Source organism: Cupressus sempervirens, chromosome 10 (genome assembly GCF_028749045.1).
Source record: "Cupressus sempervirens isolate cs-2001-9-10 chromosome 10, ASM2874904v1, whole genome shotgun sequence".
NCBI lineage: Eukaryota > Viridiplantae > Streptophyta > Pinopsida > Cupressales > Cupressaceae > Cupressus > Cupressus sempervirens.
Window position 1 is genome coordinate 148,063,871 of NC_143127.1, and position 19,543 is coordinate 148,083,413.

The 19,543-nt window shown below is 34.1% G+C and overlaps 1 protein-coding gene across 6 annotated transcripts in view; it reads left to right on the top strand.

Moving 5' to 3' along the window:
* Positions 1–19,543, top strand: part of LOC149533009 (T-box protein) — a 111,932-nt gene that overhangs the window by 62,198 nt on the left and 30,191 nt on the right. The window lies entirely within an intron of this gene.

A 19,543-nucleotide genomic window follows, 5' to 3' on the forward strand; every position in this document is an offset into this window, starting at 1 on the left:
GGGCTAACAAGTCAAGTGCATCTTGAGCATCTTGTTGACAACTCAAACGAGTTTGCTTCCCAAGTTCGATTCTGGAGAACATGTAATCAGCAGCGTGCATTTCTTTTGCTGGTTTTCCAGCAAGAGGTTCAAGAACTTCTGCATACTTGATGTTGTTGTCATCAACTACAGCCCGAGAATGTAATGTCCTCATTTCGTAGTTAAAATTTTAATAATAACAAAAAGTAAAATACTGGAGATATAAGGAGAAAAAGACATAAGGGAAAACCAAAAACATTAAAGTGGAGTATTGGAAAGGCATCAGAGAAATATAAGGGGAATCATTAAACATAACATAAAACAACCAATAATAAGGCATATAAAAACAAAACAAAAGCTGCCCACTTAATTCATGAAAAATGTTAAGTGCATATGGAAAGTAATTCATGGAGAATACTAAGAGAAACCATTAAATATATCTCCACCATTGTCCTATAATATAGAGGAAGTAAATCTTCAACTATAAAGGCTGATAATAATAATAATATAATGAGCAGCCAACTCAATCAGTATATGAACATTTTAGAAAGTGATTAAAGACCCTATTAAGCGGGAGAAGGAAGATAGTAGGTGGGAATAGGCATATCCACTTGAGTCATTTTTATTATTGTTATGGAGGAAGTATAATAGTAAATATAATATGTTTCTTTCATATATATACATTTTATTCAAAAAAGTTGTATATCTTGGATAAACTTTTTTTTGGTGGGGGGAATAAACTTATATATTTTCAAAAGTAAAATATAATTGCAATCATCCTAAGTTATTCACAATTTTATTAAAAAAATATCTATACAAATCTTAAGTTGGGAATTAGAGGAGAATTGAGGGTGAATTGCAAGTAGGGACATTACAGAGAAACTATTTTAGCTTTCTTGTTCTATGAAGCCTTTGGTTTGACCACTTGCATGTCAAACTATTCTGGTGAAATTCTTCCTTCTTCCTCTTTTGCGTGATGGTGCTTAGCCATGGGGGTAGGCTGAAAGAAGATGTGCTAGCTGTAGTTGTAGTCACCATGGTCCGTATTGTATTTCTTGCACAGCAGTAGTGACTATGGAAGGAGTCTCAGTTTGAATGGCCATAGGTGTAGGACTATTATGTGTAACCTCAGTCATGAATTGCTCAAACTGAGCTGAGGCTACATCAATTAATGCCATGGATTAAGTTGAAGCAGAGGGGATCGACATAGAATATGCATCAAATACACTCATAATTTTTTTGATCAACTTCTGTTTCTATTGCAGGTGCAGCGGAGGACATAGGTTGTGCTGGAGTCACTATTACAACATCTTCAAGAGGTGGATGTTCAGGGGAGATTGCATCCAATGCCATGCTCAAAGGTGAATCAGGGGGTTCATCTGATGCAAGTGCTGAGTCTGCAAGAGTCGTAGTCGTATGAACCTCTGTAGAATGTGGAACTGACACTGTGAGTTCCTTTGCTTGATCTGTATCATCATCACTGGAATCAATGTGGATTGCTCGAGATTCAATTTCTTTTACCTTGAGTATCCTTGCAGTGGTCATTCTTCCTTTGATTGTGAGCTTTGGTAAACACTGAGCAGGAGGCTCAATTGCTGAAGATGAAATTCCATCCTTTCCTTTAACCCTTATCTCTGTCATCATACCAATCGAACCAACAAAATCAAAACCTTTTCCAGGTTTGATTTTGATGCACTTGAAGCTTCTTTTCTTCAACCAAATATTGGTATTAGCAAGGATAGGATGAAAATGATCCCATATAGAGGTGTTTTCCTTACTTGACCATGTAGGAGGAATGATAGGCAACTTTTCTATCCTATGCCGAACATAGGTAGGAATGACCATCATCTTCAACCCCATCAGGAATTGATGCAAGGTTGAAGTCTACTATTTGCTTCAATTTCAACCAACTGTAATCCAAGTGCCGAATGTCCACCTCAGTATGCACATCAATCTAGAAATCTTAAAGGCAATGTACATGTATGAACTACTTCCTCATCTTATCATTTAGTCCTCTCCAATCAAAACAGCTCCTTGCCATGAACTTCTTTAGAGTGATTCTTTGAAGCTCAAACTCTATGATCTTGGCTTTAGATACAATATCTATAGAGTACCTGCCAATTTTCAGAGGATTTCTTGAATAAATTCCTACTCCCGGTCTATGCAAGTTGGACTGATAGGTCTGTACCCTAATGAGTCTCCTGGCTAGCTCCATAAGTACAATCTTGTTTGTAGGGTATGGGTAGAGTATATGGCTCTCATTTGAAACATCCAACTTGCAGATATGTGAAGTTAGGAAACTATAGGGATATGCAACCATACTCATTGACTTTGTTCCATGCTTCATGAAAAACATGCTTGTTTGGGAGTTATTTGTCAAACAAGCACATGTAATGCCCAAAGAAGGCATCTTGTACTTTGCGATAGTGTAGCTGGCTTTGCTTTAGAGGCAATTGATCTTAATACTCCCAAACATGCACCAATGATTTGTCACCTTTGGTTGATAGACCTGAAAAAAACCCAAGGTAGCAGCAATATACACCATGTAAGACTTCATGTTGAATACTCCGGTGTCTTTCACACTCACTAATTGTTCGTAGATTGAATCACTTATCAGTTCTGCCTAGAATACATTCTTTTTAGTTCTTATGGTGAGGTGAATGTACTTGTACATTCAAGGCTCAAAATTTTTTGAATCCTTGAGTCCAGCTCGGCAGCTAAGCAATGTGATGAGATCATTAATCTCCTCCTTGAAATCACAATGACGCACACTCTTTGGCCATCTAACAAGATTCGGCCTCTTAGTGATCAACCAATTGACATTAACATACCCGTAACATTCAACCTTGTCACTGTTCCATCTTTCCAATTTTTTCTATTTGGTAATGTTGGTTACTACTGGAGTATGAGGAACATGAAGGATGTGATCAATAGTCTCTAGATCAAGACTAATGATTGTATTACCATCTTGACGTCTGATAGTTCTGGAAGCCACATGAAAGTGTTTGGCACATGCAAGAATGAACTTGGGTTCATGAGCCGCCAAGGGAAAAGTAGATAACAAGTGTATATGACTTCTCTTGATCCAAGTCATATTCTCGGTAGCTTCAACATTAACCCTTGTGAGGAAATCTTCAATGTTCATATGTGATATATTAGTGCTAGGAACCTCCTCAGTGTAATAAGTTACTTGAGATGGCGAGATGGAGTTGTGGTACTGATCATATTGGTACTTGATCTTTTTGTCTATGCTTTTTGCTGGTGCAATCTCCTTTGACATCGCAGAATGTTATGCATGTGTAACTGTTACATGAAAATCCCATAGTGTAAGAACATCATCATATGAGGGGTTTATATCAAGCTTTGTTGTGTAAAAACACAGATTTGGGCAAGGTATGGGTAGGGAGAGCGGATGGAAAGGTTGCGAACAACGAATGAACAAATGGGCCAAGCTTACAATGACTCAAATATGACTAGAAAAGCCAAAAAGATTTTTTTTTGGGTGCATTACACATGCGGATAGTGAGCTTTAAAATGCGCAAATGAGGAGTAAAGTATATTGAAATGGAAGCATAGCATGCTTAATAGGTGCAAGTCATGCTATTTATCTGACAAGCATGTGGGAAATTCTTTTTCAACCATAGGGTAGCCACATGGAGATTCATCGAATTAAACTTGCGTTCTCATGAGGGGAAATAATGAACTTGTCTTTCCTTAGAACAAGAGTTTACCCTGACTGCATATGCAAGTAAATAAAACCTTGCACATGCAACTTAAAGAAGTAGACAGAAGGAAAAAGAGAAACAACATATGTACAAAACAAAACGATGGAAATCTGAAAATGGAAATTGAAAGATTCGCAACAAGACTTTCAACAAGAACAAATTGCCTTAAGAAAAATAAGGGAAAAACATACCTCTCTCCACCAAACACAAAAGAACAAGTTTTCTTAAATCTTTGAAAAATATGAAAATAAATCCAAGAGATTTGGATTAAGATTTGTTTATCATCACAAGACTTATATAGATTTTGAAATTCAAACCTTAGGGATGGTCAAGGTTCAAATTTGGACAAGTGTAGGCAGAGAGATGAAATGCGGAAAACTTGCAACAAACTTTGACTTAGCAATGCCATATCAATGGCTTGCAAAAATGGCGCCTAGGGTAAATTTCAAAACTTGAAAATGATAAAGAACAAGCTGGAAACAAATTACATACCCTAGGAAGCTTTTTGAAATGATTGGAACAAAAATCACCAAGGAATGCAACGCTTTTTGTAGAAAATGTGCCCTAGATGGGCTCTTTTTGGCCAAATGCATATGTTGAGAAATGTGCTTTTACTCCCAAAATTTGCCACGTTCTCAAAACCGCCCAAAGATGCTTTGTATTTTGATAAAAAATATGACTTTTTTGAAGGATTACATGTGCCAATGTGTTGCTAATACATGGATGCACTTTTGAGGAACGTTTGCATGTGAAAAAAATGCACAAAAAGCCTCCAAATCCACGTTGCAAGTGAAAAACGAAGTTTCTTGAATGAAAAACATGTAATAAACAATTTGCTTCTCAAAAAATCGTCACTTAGCCTTCAATAGAGGAAACTACACTTTTAATGAGCAAACACATGCATTAAAATTCATGCAATGTGATACAAAATTGCCACTTCGCTTCTTATATGCAAACACTGCCCTTGGACACACTTTTAGGGAGTAAAAAAACGTTTTAAAACTCATGCAATATGGTAAAAAAACACCACCATGAGCTTTTAACTAATGACTTAGTGCAAAACACACTTTTTAGGGTCATTTACATGTTTCAAAAGATGTGTAATTGAGCAAAAAATCGCCACCATGACTTAGTGGTAATGAAAACCATTAAAAATGCACTTTTCATGGTCGTTTACATGTTTTAAAAGACATGCAATTGGACCTAGTATCGCCACTTATGTCTAAGTGGACTTGGAAATGGGTTTTTGAATATTAGATACATATGCAATTGAGTCCAAACTCGTCACTTATGTCTAAGTTAAGTGAAAACTCAGTTAAGACATGCATTTACATGTTCTAAAAATATGCTATTTGATTTAAAAAGTCCATTAAGTGGTAATTTTTAAAGATGTATATGCAACAGGTTAGAAAAACTCCATTTAGATGCTTAATATATTTAAAATAAACTTATTCATGCAACAACATATGTAAATGTGTTAGAAATTTTCCACTTACATTGATTTAATAAGTTTGAAGTATGCAAATACATATTAAAAGCCCACTTAACACAGTGTTATTGCATTCAAAAAGTTCATTTAAATTAATCCCGGGACTTATATTTTATTGGAAGTGGGTTTTTACATAGTGATTTGCATGTTGATATATGTAATGAATAATAAAAACCCCACTTTAAGTGCATTTAAGTGTCTTATGTGGTTAAATTTAATATCTAATTATAGTTTTAATAAAGTAACATGAAAAATAGTCTTGAAATACACTATTTTCAAAAACATAAAACTATAGTCAAATCAACTCAGAATGAGTTGAAATTTTAAAATGGATAACAAAATCCATGTTAAATATTAAATATAATTTTATATCATGCTTTTACTAATAAAAGCCCACTTTTATGAGGTTTTTAAAATAAAGATATGCGCTTGTCCTAAATAAAAATATGAGGTTTTTTAAAGATAAAGCCCCCTTATAACTTGAGCTAGACAACTCCAATTTTGACCTAAGTTAGCTCGAAATGAGCGGAATTCCAAGGGCTATTCACCTAAGGCAAAAGAAAAGAATAAAAATTATTTACAACATAAAGGAAAATGAAGAAAAGATGTGAAGGTTTGCCAAAAATCGAGTGTTTGCAGTCAGAGAAGAACTCTTACTGCCAAACGATTGGGATTCAACTTGACGGAAACCTTCAAAAGAAATGCAAGATAGAGAAACACAAAGTACAATGCAGGGATAATGAATTGTCTTCATGATACTTTATCAATACATTAAAACTAAGAGGATGCACCTACGAATCTATAAGAAAATTACGTAGGGTTGCCTCAATTTTGTGAAGCCAAAATTGAGGACAACAATGACAAAACCTATCATTAATACAATAATCTTTGCAACTCATCCAAGTGCCAACAATATCCTCAATTTCTAACAATTCCAACTCCAATTCCATCACCTGAATTTCCACCATCTGCAATTACATGGCTTTAAGGCAACATCCATTCATATATCTCTCCTTTGTGGGATACTCCTCTAGCTGGTCCAAGCACTTCACATGCTCATTGTATTAGTGCAATTGATGCTTCTTCCAAATGAAAATGAAGTTCAACATGAGGATTGTGGGGAAAGTGATCTGTGTTTGCAGCTAATGGGGGAATAATGTTTAAAAACACCACCAGCTCACAAATTTTGAAATTTTGGGTCAAATATTTGTGTTTCGACATCCACTGCGGCCTTTTGTTGATGAATGTCCAAGGAAATGTCACTCTGATTTTGGTGTGAACGGGTAGTAGTCAAAGCAATTAAAATAAGGTCTTAAAAATGTCATGTCTCTTTCAAGATTTTGTACTCTGGTATGTGTTCTTCAATTCGATGATCATAGCAGTGTATGTTTGATTATTGGCAAAGAACACATATTTCTTTTTGATTTGACATGGCATATGGCTTTTTGATGTTATAGGGAAAGAATCACAACATTTGTAATATGGGAAGGACAACACACATGGCTCCTTTTGGAGTTATGAGCACCATGTTATTTGTCTCGACAATAAGGACCAAACAAAACCAACGATGCTCTTGTTTGGATCAGTGAAAGTGTAAGTAACATCGTTAGAAAGTAAAGTCCACCAAGATAACTGAGAGGGTGGGGGGGTGAATCAGTTATCAGATCAATATAACTTTCTCAAACTTATTAAGCCTTAAGCATGTGAACAATATAATCAGCAAGCATAACAAGATAGACATACACAATAACACCACATATATTAACTAGGGAAACCCTTGATCAGAGGGAAAACCCTAGTGGGGATGGTACCCACAAAATGATGTACTAATATAAAAGTTCCTTATAAGAGGATGGATTCTGTTAGGAGCCAATGAAATACATTCAGTACATAGCAGTCCCTGTTAGGAGACTTCGAATCCCTGTTAGGAGATTCCAACCCTATTAGAAGTTGTAGAAGGCAAATGAACCCACTGTCCAAACAACTTCAGGGGCAAGACCACTGAACTCACTATCCAACTGATCTTTGTATTATTCCTTGTAGAATAATAGAAATGAAATAACTCGAAATCCTTCTCTGTCCTCTTGACCAGACCAAACCTCTTCAGATCTCAATATCAGATCTTCTAACTTGAATCACATTGATCCCTTTGATTGCTTACACGTATTTTCCATCTTCTCATATCACTTGCTATAATGTCCCTGGATTGACCCTATAGGAACTTGGGGCATTTATCTTAGAAATCATAGAAAACAACACTACAATTTACCACTAGATATGCTTGAACACTCGAGTATAGCAATAACCCCTTTTAGAGATTGTAATACTCCTTAGTGATGAAATAAATAAGTTTTAATGCAATGAACAAATTATTATCAACTATTTCAATGAAATGAGGGATGACTAGTTTGAATGTGATAACGAGTCCATGGGGGTGAATGACTATTGTGACTATAAGGATAGTGTCTTTCTTACAAATCTAAACATTAGAGTTGGTGGTAAGGTTTATGCAACTTGGACTATACTGATCAGTCATTCATGAAGGATTTCTTGATTTCTCTATTGGAATTACTTGCCTCTATAATGCAGACTTCTATTGGTTTGAATTAAAGATCTCTCCCAGATTATTCTAGCACCCACCTTGCTATATGTTCATTGATTTGGAGCTTGATCTTGATGTTGACTTATAATCTCAAGTACTGAATGTGACAAGAGACGCTAACTGGGGCACACACTTTATATAAAGTTACCCACTATATATTATGTTTGGAATTGAAGTTCGGTGACTGTACTAAGGAATACGATTGAATCTAATGCTACTATAGTCCACTTAATGATTATGATGACTGCTCTATTTCTGATTAATAAGGAGTTTCTCAAGTCTTGTGGTTTATGTTTCTACCCTATGATAGACAGTGATTTTAGCATCCCTTGATATGCTCTACAAGCACACCATTCTCTGTGATATTTGTATAGGCTGTGATTCACAAACCTTCTTTTGGGCGCCAATAATATGTGTTGTTTGAATTATATAGATTTGCACATATATTGATTTGCTCCTCCAATGATGGCATATATATACTCTCCAGATATGTATATTGACTCCTATTTCTATGTTCTGTGTTCTATTACTGGACAACTACATTTGCGGAGCATAGCAATCTCTGACTTGTAGATGGTAATATTTGAATGTCCTCCTAGTGATCGTTGCCTTGGTTTGTTCATTTCTAAGTACTTTTGATGACTCTACGATGATACCGTTATTTTCTAATTCTTCCCGTATGTGATTTTTCTGTCCAATATATTGGAATCTTGATGCACTCTTGGCTTGGCTTATGCTTCAACCTTCCATCTAAGGAATACCTGACAATCGGCCTAGTTTTTGATGGCGTCAATCCTTGAATTTTCCCAAGGTCTCTCCTTTCCTGTATGGTGCGGTGTCATGGATGTCTGCTCCCCTCTTCCCCGATTGGTGTTGTTTGTAGATATTTTTCTTCCTTTACGTACCTGCTGAATCCACCTCTCCTGATTCTCCATTATATCTTTTGATCCTCTTGTGTGTTTCCTTCCCAAATTCTAGTGTTGATTTGTTCCATTTATATGTTTTGTAAATGTAGAAAAGGGAGGCGATCTTTCAAAGAAGCTCCCATTATCAATCTCGGGACTCAAGTAATGGAAGTTATTAGTTTTAATTATATATTCTATTGAAACATTTTTAGTGTATGAGTATTATATACAATATTTAGTATGAATATTATTCGTATTATGATGGGATAATATTCATTTACTTGTTTGTAATTATGAATTTGTTAATATTAATCTTATTTATTATAATTATTCTTTATAATATTTTGTACTTTGATTGCAAAGTATTATTTTATATTTTGTATTTCAAATTCAATTATAATATATAATTTAGTAAAATATTATATTATATCTATATTATATATATAATATCATATTATTATAATAATATAATTATTATATATTCATATTTTTTACATCTTATTATTTATTTACTATTAATTATTAAATCTTATTTGTGGGGGACATTACACTTGCTTAATTCACACTTGCATAATCACTTGCATCTCTTACACACATCACCACAAGGGAAATTACCTTCCTTTATACCTTATCCTCAAAATAATTCACTGGGTCGGCCTTGAGGCTTTCCCAATTAATAATAATAGAACCTCATTAAGATATTACAAAACATTGCATCTTTTCGTAATTACAAAACACTGTCGGCTTATAGTAAATGCAACTTTTCACATGCACAACCTATGACATCATGCACTCGCTGATGTCATCGTCAGACTGTGTACTGTAACTATCTAACTTCACTCATCACGATTCGATCCCTGTTAAGAGGTACAATCCAAACATCATAAACTACTTCTCAGGTACTCTGTCTGCACACTGCCCTCTGTAACTCTTGAATTACTCACATATGTCTTCGAACACTTGTCCACTTTATCAAGAAATAATGTAGAATATATCCTCAACTGCGTGTGACCGTATTATCAATACACAACCTGTACGACCTCGTTCTCTGTCTGCTACTTTGCTAGTCTTTATAGAAACAATACTATGTTGACATCAATGACAAACACAGTCATGAATGCAACATGTCAATCTTCTCAACTGCTCTTGCAATGCTTAGGATACACCCCAAAAGGAATACCATCAGCATTCATGCTAACAAGCATATCTAGTAATGCTAAATCAGCAATCAATGTTTAATGTATGTGAAAAGAAAATGGAAATTTAAGTCTAACTAGAGCCTATGTAAATATCTAGTGTCACATTTGGTGCCTCTTATTTCGCTACCATCAAAAACTTGATGTTGATATTTGATAGCTTCAGTCGGATAAACCTATTATACATAAGATATAATTTATACATATATATGTGTGTTCTTTTTATTTGAGATATCTAAGGTTATTGTTATATGAGAAAATATTTATATATATATATATAAATAAATAAATAAATATATATATATATGATTAAAGTAGTTATTATATTAATTATCTGATTAATGAATAGACATGTCCTATGAAGGGACATGTCTATTCATGGCTTATTCTCTATATATAAATCTAAGAGGATTTTGCATTTGGAACACATACCAAATACAATGGTAGTGATTAGTACAATTGCATTGATCCTCCATGAAATTCAACATGGTATCAAAGCCTAGTTTATGTACTTGAAAATAGCACTGGTCTATAATATCTTGATATTGATTTGACCCACAATTCTATAAATGCTCAAATGTCTGCCTTTAGGGATAAATATTGTCAATATTTATGATGCCCACATTTGGATTCATTTGCCTTGTATTATATTTGGGCCTGCGCTTAATCTTTTTGGTCATCTTAAGTCTATCCAAGATTTACTGGAAGTATCATGATTGCAATTAAGTATTTAAGTGGACGTATGTAATCAGACAATCATTTGACACAATAGAACACATGAAGATATTTAGAACACAACCGAAGAAACTAGAGAGACGAGTTCTAATCACTCTACCATTGTCTGTAGTGAAAGAATCACTAGTTTCCTGAACCAAAGCATTTGATCATTGTTGCGCTGAATTTTTTGTTATGTTATATTCAGACCTGGTTGTATTTATTTTGTCTTGCCGTCGATCTTCAGCATTATTCATGGTTGGTCGTATTCATTTTGCTTTTGAATTATTGAAATTGTAACTTGATTAAAAATTTAAATGTGCCTTTGTATTCTGTTGCAGAAGCATTGTTAGGTACTAAGTCACAGGGTTTGCCAAATTTTGGCCATAAAGTTTGAAATTCGGCGAACTTCAAAACCTTACTAAAAATTAGTTAAAATTTGCCCCATATTCGTATAGGTAAAAAGGCAATTTTTTAAAAATAAAATATATTAAAAAGCACATTTTCTAAGGCTTTTTTGGGTCAAGCGTTGCACGTTTTTTCATTTGTTAATGTCAAGTCTGTAAGAATGTATCTGGCGCCGACTAGGATAACGCTATTTTGAACCCTTTTGAGTGACGAATGGTGGAAATATTGCCAATGACGAATGATGGAAATATGACTGGCAACAAACCTAACTCTCCAGCTACACAGGCAGTAGAATAAATCTCTCGAAAAGGATTAGCATATGAGATCAATAACGCTAGGCTACACTTTAGTATTAAATATTGAGATATAATTTTTAATTAAAACATTTAGACTTGATAATTAAGGTTTTTTTTTGGAAAAATAAAATTTAATAATTTTGTATTAAAATATCTAGATTTGTTATTTAAATTTTTTTAATATTAAAATTTAATATTTTAAATATTTCAGTTATAATTTAAATAAATTTGTCATCTTAAAATTAAAAAATTAATCTTTATTTATTAGATTGTTACTTGATTCGTGTTTATTAAATGTATTAATTTTAATTTTTAAATATTATGAGTACATAAATTTAATATATGTATTATTTATATGTTATAATTATTTTATTAAGTTCTAGAATATTAAAATATAAATAAGTTTTAAAATTTATTGTTTATATTTAAATTTAACATATTATTATATCATTTTTAAAGATCTATTATTTATATTTTAAATAAAAATAAAACAAATATAAGACGAATTTAATGTCGACTTTTTTCGAACTTTTTGTCCAAGTCAAACTTCATTTGAATTTTATTATTGTCGAACTCGAACTTGAACTCGAACCTTGTGACATAGATTGGGTATGAAGAAGACGCTAGTTTGTATAAAGGAATGATAAGAGCCATGATGAGCAACACTTTGTGTGGTAGTTTAAATAGTAGTTGTGATTAGAGAATGGTTATGACTTCTTCAACTTCCTTAACTGGTAAATTCTTTTGAGTCTTTCTATATGAGGTTGCAAGCTCATCAAAAGTGTGTGTAAGGAGTGTATGAGATTTGTTGGACAGAGGTGGATCAAGTAGTTTGTAAGCTTGATGAGAGTGTTGTAAATACACAAAGAGCAACTCCGTATTGGACATTACATGGACGATCAAGGAGGAAAATATTAAAAGATAAGGTATGTAATGCGAACTCTGAACTTTAAAATCATTCCATTGCCAAAGGACAACTGACAATCGGTGGATTGGAACCCGGATATCAAGCTTCAAAGAAGATGGCAGAAATAAATATAAACCTTGCACGAACAAAGTACTGAAGCTAAAACCAATAACCATAACTAAAGAAGCAATATGTCAGATCGCGTGGTAGATGAAGTCCAATGTCATCAGAACATTTGATCTTGTGTAGTGGTAAATACCGCCACTCAAAAGCCTACAAGGGAAATGCCTTTCCACATTTGCAAAGGCCTTTGATTCATGTTGTATTATCAGCGTTGACTATAAGAGGGAAACACATGACAAAGTGTAGAGCCAAACACCTCCAATCACTGCCCACTAGAAACTTTATTAACAACATACATATATAAAAGATAAATAAGGCACCGAACATTGAGCAGAGATAATGGAATAACAAAGACGAACGATTGAAAATAAAAGAATGGCGAGTTTGTATAAAAGTACACTAATCCTTCGTGCATTGAGAGGTTACCTATGTGAATGGTTGATGGAGATTAAAGGAATGCCATGTAAGACATATCGATGGATCCATGATTAAGGAATTTACTCAAAACTAAGAGAAGCATTAGAGCCCCAAATTCGCAGAGGTTGCATTCGATTCTTGAGATAATGTGAGGAAGAGGGAGATTAAGATTCAAAGGGAGTTTGACATTTCGTTAGAGGCAACCTTGAAAGAGGGAGCAAATAGAGGAGATGATTCAGTCAACCTTCAGTGATCTTGGTCATATTGATTTAGAGGGAGTAAACTATGTTGAGATGGGTTCTCTAGTGATCAATAAATTGTGTTAGTCAAGAGGATTGTGATTCATGAATATACCTTGTGACTGTGTGATTTTAATGGGCCTACTCACTGTGTACATCATGAGGAAGTAACGACTTCCAAATGATGTCACTTGTATTTGTAGAAGTTACTGTAAGGTGACAATCTTACAATAACTTGTATTATGAGATCAAACAAATTGAGTATATGGTGAATGTCTTGCATCTCAACATTCGGGAAGGCCATTACTCAAAGAGTTTTGGTGAATATCATTGATATTTTGGGAGGCCAATACTCTTGATATCAGATGTGATATCAAACCTTATTTTGAGTACTTGGTGAATATCATTGATATTTTGGGAGACCAATACTCTTGATATCAAATGTGATATCAAAACCCTTTTGAGTACTTGGTGAATATCATTGATGTTCTGGGAGACAAATACTCTTAATATCAGATGTGATATCAAAACCCTTTTGAGTAGTTGGTGAATATCATTGATAATCTAGGAGGCCAATACTCTTGATATTAGATGTGATATCAAACCTTATTTTGAGTACTTGGTGAATATCATATGTTGATATTCTGGAAGATCAATACTCGTGATATCAAATGCGATATCAAATGATGGAAATCTTTTGAGATATCAAATGATATATCCTTAAAATTGTTATTTGTAATATTACATTGCAGTAATATTTATTTTTATGTGGTTATCCTTCTATAAGCTAAGAGGGAGTGTTGATGTTTGATAGCTTTAGTTGAATAATCCTATTATACATAAGATATAATTTATATGTATATGTGTTCCTTATATTTGAGATATAAGATTTTTGTTATATGAGAATTTCTTTTATATATATGATTAAGGTAGTTATTATATTAATTATTTGATTAATGAATAGACATGTCCTATGAAGGGACATGTCTATTCATGGCCTATTCTCTATATATAAATCTAAGAGAATTTTGCATTTGGAACACACATACCAAATATAATGGCAATGCTTAGTACAATTGCATCGATCCTCCATGAAATTCAACACTTGAATGCAATTTGAACATATAGAAATAGATAGAAAATTAGGTAGTAAATGGTGTCAGTTATATCTCTTTGTAATTTGAGAAAGGAATTGAGGTTTTCTTCACTGATTCTTTCCTCCAAAAGTGGTTGAACCAATTTATATTTTAATAAAATATATTAGTGGCTTGCCAGTTTTGCCAAAAACTAAAAAAAATGTTTACTATTATTAGGTTGAGGATCATATCAGAATTAATGCTTAGCAATGTAGCAAACATTTATTTCGATTAATATTTCCGTGGTCAAATTCATAAAATAAGGATAATAACCATATACACTTTACAATGCACATTCAACACATTTGTGAAGAATTAAAGAATTGTGTTCAAAATAAGCTACAAAAGAAGTCCCTTGAATTTTGAAAATATGAACAAACTATAATGAATTGTGTGAGTGGGACATTACGGTGATATCAAAGCATAATTCTGCCATCATGTGAAATTAGTTAATGCAAACTTATCAATGCACGAGAGGAACGAAAACTGTGGCCGAACAACTAGCACAAGAATTAGGGAACTTCATGGAACATATCAATGAAAGGTTTGAAAGAACCAACCAATTGATTCATCAGGCCATCCAAAACATGAATAATAGCAATCATAATGAAAGACTCAATCCCAATGTAGGGAGAGATACTCCAACAAGTCTGGAAATGAACACTCAATCCAAAGCTCTATACTTAGGCCGACCATTCAGCCTTTCCTTCCAAGAAAAGAACCCATTGTAGAAGAGGAGGAACTAACCACAAATAATGTAGAAGAGCTTGGCCAATTGTATGCAAGGTTAGAATTGAAAATCCATAGACCTATTCCCCTTAAGGAATATTACGAGACCAGACCATGGCAAACAAAAATAGAAGGCAAAATCATGTCGACAAAGACCTTAAAGCAAGAATAAGTAAAATTTTCCTACCTTGTTTTGACATATCAGGGAAGGACATGCTCAATCATGGGTCCAAAAGCTTGATATGTACCTATCCATCAGCCCCATGATTGAAGAAAATGCCACAAGTTTTCCATTCTCCATTTAACAGCGATAGCCCATAACTGGTGGCATCGCGATATCATTACTCAAGGCCACAAAAATATCACCACCTATAGTGAATTCACTCAAAGACTCATTAGTAGGTTTAACCAAAGAGACCTTGAATGGTACTCTCAAGAATTAACGCATCTTAAATAAACTGGGACTACAAAAGAATTTTCCAATCAATTCCAAAGTCTATCTGTTATGGTTCTGGATCTATCCCAAAGAAGACTCACATGTATGTTTATCAAGGGGCTTAAAGAGGCCATCAAAACTATAGTAAATCCCCTAGAACCTCAAACCTTGGAAGAAGCAATACAAAAGGCCAAGAAAGTTGAATTGAATTCTTCAAAGGAAAGACTTAAGAGTTTTCTAAGGCACACCATATGTATAAAGATTCAAAGAAGGATGGTCGAGGGAAAAATTGTTTTGCGTGCAATGAATAGTGGAGTACAGGGCATCAATGCCAAGCAAGAAATGAATTAATGAAGAGGAGTTTATGTTTCAAATGTAAAGAACCATGGAGACATAGTCATCAATGTAAGAAGTGGATAAAACACTTAGCAAAAGATCACACAATTCTCAGTGAGTGTCAAGAAGCAAGGAAATTCTTAGTGAGTGCGGAGGACATTCTTAGTGAGTGTCAGGAATCAAGGGCATTCCTAGTGAGTCCTAAGGACATTATTAGTGAGTGTTGAACTAGATTAGGATATTCTTAGGGAGTGTCAGAGATCAAGGGCATTCTTAGGAAGGGGTCCCATGAGGGGGGCTTAAGCTCTATTTTTAAGGACCAGGTGGTACCATGAGAAATTTATTTCTGCTCCACAAGATTAAATAAAATCTTTTCATAGAAAATAGGAGTCCCTACTTTTTAGATTTATAAATTCAAGAAGGTAAAAAAGGGGTGGGGCTAGAAATTGCTCCACCAACTTGGGAGCTATTTTGCCACATATAAATCACTCTTAGTTTGCAATAAAAGTTAAAACTAAATAACTCCTCCAGAAATTGCAAGGGAAAATAAGAGCCTAAAATTTTAGAAAGAAATTTACTCGTTCTTATATCCTTAAATTTAGGAGCTTAAATTTTAAGATAAAACACATCACAAAATTCATGGAACCCCTAACCTTAAATTTTTCCTAAAAACTCTCAACAACAACCATTCTGTTTTAAAGCAAGCCCCCCTCCATGGGACCCCAACCTTAGTGAGTGTCAGGGATCAAGAACATTCTTACTGAGTGCCAAGAGCATTCTTAGTGACATTCTTAGCAAGTGTCAAAACTGAGACATTCTTAGTGAGTGTCAAGATCAAGGACATTCTTAGTGAGTGTGGAGAATCAAGGACATTCTTAATGAGTGTCGAGACCGAGGACATTCTTAGCGAGTGTTGAGACTGAGGAGACATTCTTAGTGAGTGTCAAGACTGGATCAAGAATATTCTTACCAAGTACTTAGACTAGATCAAGAGCATTGTTAGTGAGTGCTAAGTCAAATAGGACATTGTTGATAAATACTGAAATTCCTAGAAAGGAATTAAAGCAGAGATTATATATCTTCAAAGAACTATTCAAGGAGCAAACCAACACCTATGAGAGGAGAAGGGAAGTACTGCAGTAAATCAAGATAAGTACCATCCTTTGAAATATTCGTAAGATTTGAAGCTGGATGCTACAATGATCTGATAAGTTTATATTTATGAATATATAACCATTCTAATCTAAAGTTGGAATTGTTGATATTAACACAATTCATTAATAAAATAATAATAGTAACCCCATTGAATCATATAACTATTTGATGGAGAAATAATGTGGCGCTCACAAGTCTAATGCAGCCTTCCGATTGATTCAAAAAAATGAAATCAATTAACAATCAAGTACCACAAGTAGATATGAGTGCAGACAAAACTAAGAATTGATAAAGGAAGTATAAATAGGGATATATGTGGTCATGGTTTTTATTCTTATCGGGCAAAAGAAATACGTGTGTGGTGATTTGGTTTCTTGCTTAAAAATGACAAACGACTTATGCTTTGAACGATCACATCACACACAATACTTCTTAAATGTATAGAGTTTTCTAATTATGATGTCATCAGTTGTCTTTGCAAGTAATGTATTAGTTAAAACTTAAAACTAATGACAGCAATCATACGTGGATACTGTTACTTGTATATTGTGCAGTGACATAGAAAAAACAATGTTTATGTTGGAGGTTTGAAGCTTGTTAAAGTAACTGACTGTTGCTTCAGTTATAACTAGAAACTGGTATTTTCCAACAAGACACAACTCTTCATTAACAATTACAGAGACATATATAAGGCAGATCTAAATCGAGCAATTCAGGGCATTTAATAAAAACACCAGTTTATCTCTCATTGGTATCGAATATTTTCTATATCTTAGTTTCATTCACATTTGGGAGATACAACATCCCTTCAGCATTCTACATTTACAGTCAGCAATTGATATACCATTTTCAGAGGCAGCGATACCAAATTACAGATCGATATTCATATCCAGATATCCAATATTTCAAGACTTGCATTTATAGTCAACTTGCAGATCACTGTAATTACGATCACATTTGAAATACATCTGATGCAATGAGAACCTCAAACATAGCAGAATCTCTTAATATAAGTATACGATCTCTCTAAATATCTGAAGGTCTATATTTATTACTTTGGGATGTTGCAGACCTATATTGCATATAGCATTTGGGATATAATTTCATATAGTCAATGCTTGCAGATTAAAGACCATCACTGCCCTATTGCAAGTTTATTATTATCAAGTAGAGGATCATATCTGAATTAATGTTTAGCGATATAGCAAACATTTATTTCAGTTAATATTTCCATGGTCAGATTCATAAAATAAGGATAATAACCATATACACTGTACAATGCACTTTCAACACACTCATTTGTGAAGAATAAAAGAATTGTGTAGAAAGTAAGATAGAAAAGAAATCTCTTGCAATTTGAAAATGGACCTGTAAGAAATTGTGGCAGGGGAACATTACATGCAGCTACTGTGAATGAGATTCCACATGAAGGAAAGGACAAATTAACAGCCTTGGCTCCTAGCTTGTATTCATCCAGAGATGATTCCAAGACTAATTACTTCCTTCTTGATTTAGTGGAGCTGATTTATGTGATGAATTCCCTAATGTATTTTCAGATAGGGCTTGGTGAAAGCAAATATAATGGAGCCTTGAAATCAACTTTTGATGACCCCTTACCACTTTCTAGTGATGATAACACAAATGGCTTTGGGTTTGAATTCCAAACCAAGCCTTTGGAGAGGGATGTTCATGATGATTTCAGTACCATTAAGTTGGAGAGTAACTTATTCAGAGATACTGTTATTCAGTAGGAGCGCAGTGAACATGTTTTCTATCAACCAAGCAATCATCCCTTAAGCATTTGGACTTCGGGTGTGTTGGCACTTATGAGGATCCATATTGGGATGAAGTTCCTTTCGATTATAATTCCGTTCTATCTTCATCGTAGGAATTGTGCATTGATGATGACAGTGAAGAAGCTAATTCTGGGAAGTTTGATGATGATATTGATTACAAATATGATTTATTATTGCATTGAGCTGATTTTGAGCAGAGGATTTGTGAGCTTGTTGAGTTTTATCCTCATCCTAATGGTGAGCATTGTATCAAGATGGTAATAAGGAGCATGAGACTTGGGTCAGCCATGGAGACAAAATTGAAAGGTATGGGACTAATCCTGATTTCTTCATGCATCATAAAAATAGTTGATCATAAAATTAATGTTTGACACTTGTGAGGTTTTCAGACCATCGCCCCATTGCAAATGGGGACCCCCTCTTTTTGCTTGGTAGTAGGAGTAGTGGTCTTAGGTGGTAGAAACTTCCAAGTCTTGAAGTCTTAAAGATGGGTTTGGGCAACTTTGGCGTTGGGTAGTCAAGTTAGTCAAGGATATGATTGAGGGTAGGGCCAAGCTAGCCAAGGATATGGAGTTGAAATCAAAGGGTTTGTGATGAAATGAGTTAGAATCATTGAAAAGTCTTTGTTCTAATATCAAACTCATTTTGGAAAGTCAAGAAAAGGTTGTGGGAGATAACAACGATGAAGGTGTGCTGATTCCTGAATTTTGGCAAAGTCTGGAATTTTTTAGAACCTCCCAAATTCCAAAATCTTTATTTTAAATACTATGAATCTGAAACCACTCTTAAACATCTTGTTAGTATTTATATAAAATATCTCACATGTTATACTTTATATAAATTATTTCGCTCTCCAAGATGAGAAAATTGAAGATCACACAAGGCAGAAGCAAGCAAAAAATGCCATTCTCAACAT